The sequence below is a fragment of the Scylla paramamosain genome, chromosome 8, assembly GCF_035594125.1.
Source record: "Scylla paramamosain isolate STU-SP2022 chromosome 8, ASM3559412v1, whole genome shotgun sequence".
Taxonomy (NCBI): domain Eukaryota; kingdom Metazoa; phylum Arthropoda; class Malacostraca; order Decapoda; family Portunidae; genus Scylla; species Scylla paramamosain.
In genome coordinates, this window is record NC_087158.1 from 16,469,829 (window position 1) to 16,474,539 (window position 4,711).

General features: G+C 42.3%; 1 long non-coding RNA gene across 3 annotated transcripts in view; it reads left to right on the plus strand.

The window, feature by feature from the left end:
• The first annotated feature begins 538 nt into the window (after window positions 1–538).
• The window catches only part of LOC135102868 (uncharacterized), a 127,916-nt gene continuing 123,743 nt past the window's right edge, over window positions 539–4,711 (plus strand). For 2 of the 3 annotated variants that reach the window (XR_010269810.1, XR_010269811.1), the window contains exon 1: window positions 539–912. This is a non-coding gene — a long non-coding RNA (uncharacterized LOC135102868). The remainder of the gene's footprint in view (window positions 913–4,711) is intronic. The other variant, XR_010269812.1, reaches the window with a different exon arrangement.

The window sequence follows — 4,711 nt, forward strand, 5'->3', positions numbered from 1 at the left end:
TCCTTCTCCTTCTCCTTCTCCTTCTCCTTCTCCTTCTCCTTCTCCTTCTCCTTCTCCTCCACACGCCATAACAATAAAACCATACCTTCTCCTTATTCCCGCATTGATATTTACATTTCATTTCCATTTTTCTCTCTTATTTTATTTCACCTTTCACATGTAGGTAATATTCTCCTCGTCTTCTTTCACTCTCCATTTTCCCTTGATTGCCGTCCTTTATGTCTGTGTCTTCTCATTTATTCATGCTTCTCTTCATCTCATTTTCATTCTTCATTCATTTTCTCTCCCTCCTTTATGGGCGGGTTTTATACAGTCGTCGCTGTGAGAGAGAGAGAGAGAGAGAGAGAGAGAGAGAGAGAGAGAGAGAGAGAGAGAGAGAGAGAGAGAGAGAGAGAGAGAGAGAGAGAGAGAGAGAGATATGCAAGTATTACCGAGTCGTAAAAAATTTAAGTCACTGAAGGAAGCGTCATTCTCTCTCTCTCTCTCTCTCTCTCTCTCTCTCTCTCTCTCTCTCTCTCTCTCTCTCTCTCTCTCTCTCTCTCTCTCTCTCTCTCTGTCTATCTATATAATTTCTCCTAGGCCTGGTAGGACACACACACACACACACACACACACACACACACACACACACACACACACACACACACACACACACACACACACACACACACACACACACACACACACACACACACACACACACACACATTAAGGCACAGTTTGGCTTCACCCTCCTCGTTCTTTCCAGTCTTAAGCCCCTCGCGAGTAATGACCTTGAAACCTTGACACACGGGGAGCCAAGGGGAAATGATTTACTTTGCCTCTCCCCTCCATCAGGTGTGCCCAGGTTAACTGAGTGATCAACCGGGAAGGAGAAGCGCACACTCCACTCACCTGCCTCACTTTGCCCAGGTATTTATGATTGGCCCGAATGAGAGAGGGGGAAGGAGTTGCTGGAATTACTGTGGTTACTTGATGTGGTTATTGTGATGATTTAGTTTCACTGGTGTGTGCTGGTGTTTTTAAATTAGCTTATATAATTAATAAAGGTTAGGTTAGGTTAATATAACGAAACATACACAATGGGGTATAACAAGAGAAAGTCATAAATAATGCTTAATTATTATATACTAAATAGTGTTTTTAAATCTTCTTTTTTTTTTTTACAATTTAGGTTAGAGTTGGAAGTAATGTTTTCAGGCAAACTGTTCCAGTATTTATTTCCTCATGACAAAACACTCAGCTGTGTGTGTGATGTCCGCCACAGTGGTGTGCGTGGAGTGCTGCATTGGTGAGGCTTTGGTGCGAAGCAGGAATCTTTTGGAATTGGGCATATAAATTTATATACGGATATTCTGGTTTGGTAGGTAAATAATATTTTGAAGTTTTAATATTCTGAAGGTCCTGGTGAATATGATTTGTGTGATCAAAACGTTTTCTATAAAATAAAGTACATAATTTTTGCGGGTGATGAACGGGCTTTTAATGGAGGTCTTATAGGCTGTATAGGAACCATGTGGCAGAGCAATAAAAGAAATAAGAGAATACTAAAGTTAGATTTGTCGTGAACAGCTTGCATCTAAGTAGACTGTTGCTCTAATGGAATATTACCACTGTTAGTAATAATACTTCATATGTTATTGTGTTAATACGATTTTTTTTCTCCATTTAGTTATTTATTACATTGATTAATTCAGTATTTAAAGTATGTGAAATGTTGTGTTGGCCATGGCCTTAAATAAAGATTTAAAGCTTGTTGTGTCGTCAGCGAAAAAGCAAAAAAAAAAAAGTTTATTGTTGTTACGGACATTGTCATTAATATTAAGAAAAGAACCAAGCCAAGAATTCATTGCTGTGGAACACTGCGTGTGGCATAATTGTATGGGATGACACGCTGCTGAAGGAGTAAACTGTGTCCTGTTATTTAGATCACTTTCAAAGATGAAGGAATGCCACGTATTCCTCATTAGTGAAGAGAGAGAGAGAGAGAGAGAGAGAGAGAGAGAGAGAGAGAGAGAGAGAGAGAGAGAGAGAGAGAGAGAGAGAGAGAGAGAGAGAGAGAGAGAGAGAGAACTTTGCATTCCGTCCGGCCATCGCCCCTCGACCCTCATCTCCTCCCTATCTCCCCTCATCTCCCCTCATCCCCTCTCATCTCCTGTCCCAAAACATGCTTACTTTTCTGGAGCTGTGGTAATGAGACTGTTTTTCAAATCCGTCCCGTCGCTGATCGCCTCACTTAGCACAGATCGAGGCCAGGCTCCGGCACCGCGCCCCCCACCCACAGAGAAAGTTTCAGAGAGCTTTGCGACGGCTTAGCGCGGAGACGTGGCGTTGTGTCTTGTTCTGGAGGAGGAGGAGGAGGAGGAGGAGGAGGAGGAGGAGGTGATTGGGAGGAGGAGGAGGGCTATCCTGTACTGGAAGTGTAAAATAGTGGCCAAAACTGAAGGGAGATAAGTGAAGCACAGGGAAGCATTTAATGGACAGCTTTGTAATGGCCCAAATGCGGTGACAATGAGGCGTTCACAGTAGATGAAGAGGAAGAGAGGGAAAAGGAATGCTGGGAGGAGGAGGAAAGGGAGACAAAGGGGGAGTAGGAGAAGAGGAGGGTTTTAGCGATAAGAAAAAAAGTGTGAGAATGAAAAATAAGAACAGAGAGAGAATACAGAGGAGGAAGAGGTGGTCGGCGAGGAGGAAGAAGAGGAGAAGGAGGGACAAAGAGAGGATTGCAACGAAGATCAGACCCAAGAGGGAAGGGACACTGAGCAAAACGGGGGAGGAGGAGGAGGAGGAGGAGGAGGAGGAGGAGGAGGAGGAGGAAAAATAAGAGAAGAAAGAAAAGGAGGAGGAGCTGAGGAAGAAGAGTGGGAGGAAAGAGATTGAGGTCGCGAGGGCAGAGGGAACAATAGTAATATAATAGTGTGCGGGGAAGCGAGAAATGAGAGGGAGTTAGCGGGAAGGATGAGAGGGAATGAATAGCAGGACTCCTCCCCACCACACCACTCCACCAATCCTTCCACCACTCCACCGCGGACACGTCACCCTGGAGTGGGCGACAGAAGTATAAGCCATTTGATCTTGTAGCTTTCATCTATGTTATAAGTTTTGTAGTTTTCATTTATGTTATAAGTTTTACAATTTCTTCCACCCACGCTTCTTTCTCTCAAGATTCTCCTCGTCCTCCATTTCCTCTGTTTCATTTACACTAATAACGGTTGGGAGCGTTGTTTATAGCGTTAGTTTGATAGACGTACGAGTAATACGCTTTAAGACATAGGTGAAGAGATAGACGTTTTAGTCAAGTGTAATTAAGTGATATCTCCCCACGTCAGTGATACAAACAAATAAGTTAGTACAGAAAAGAAATTATACTGATCAAAATACTAAAGATTACCCGAATAAACTTTTGGGAAGCTGAAAATTGCGTGTTGTATTTTGATATACTTTTTTTCTTTTAACTTGAAGAAAATAATTACATTGTTATCTATTTATGTATTTTATCAACTGTTATTATTTTCATGCTTCGTAATTCCTTATCTGGTACTTGCTCATTAATCTTCCTGCTTTCCTTAATGTCGTTTCCTTCCTCTCCCTCTCTTCCCATTAGCAATCAAGCAGGCTACTTTATATAGCCATTCAGTAACATAACTTTCATAGATTACACATTCCTGACATTCCTCCTTTACATACAAACCAATTTCCCTTCTCTCATTCCCATTATTATTACGAACATATCCACCTTCCCTTCCCTCATTCTTCCTATCACTACAAACATATCCAAATTCCCTTTTTTTTCACTTCTTTTATCATTACTAACATATTCAACTCTCCCTTCTCCCATTTCTCTTGTCACCTCTTTGCACGCGAAAAATTACTCGTATATTCAGTCAAACATCCCCACAATCAGTCCCCGTGTCCTCTTCTCGTCGGCGGCAGTTCAGCAGGGCCCCGTGTATCCCTGAAGCGTGGCCAGAATGCATTAAGGGTCGCTAGCTACTCGTATTATGGCCGCGAGTAATGTATTGGAAACAGATGTATAAACAGCCGTTCATTTCCCCTGGTTTAATTAATTGATGGTGCAGGAGACCCTTTGTAAATCGCGGGGTTGGTGGTGGTGCTGGTGGTGGCGGTGGTGTGTGTGTGGTGTTGGGGATGTGGAAATTAATCTGTTACTGTTTGCTGTCATTGTCATTACTACTACTGTTACAAAAACTACTACTACTACTACTACTACTACTACTACTACTACTACTTTCCTATGCCACTACCATCATCATCATCACCACAATTACTAATAGTATACGCATCATCACTCTCTTCTGTCACCATCATCACCACCAATAATATGAACACGGAACAAGAGGAGCAGCAGCAGGAGGAGGAGTAGGAGTAATAGAAAGGAATACAAAGGAAAGCCAAACAGCAAGAGACCTTTTGGTCATTGCAAGGCTGTTTGATAACTACTTCTAACTAGCTACAGGGAAGAGAGAGAGGACAACACAGCAGAAGGCTCTTCCCCACTCACCAGTCCCTCCGGTTTTCGCTGGCATGGAAATAGTTGGGAAAAGTACCATGCAGTATGGAAAAACTGACATGGAATTTTCAAAAGAAAGGATGAAAGGAAGTTGGAGTAGGAGGAGGAGGATGAGGGGGAGGAGGAATAATAATATGAAATATAGAAAAGAGAAATGATACAGACTAAGATAAAATAGAG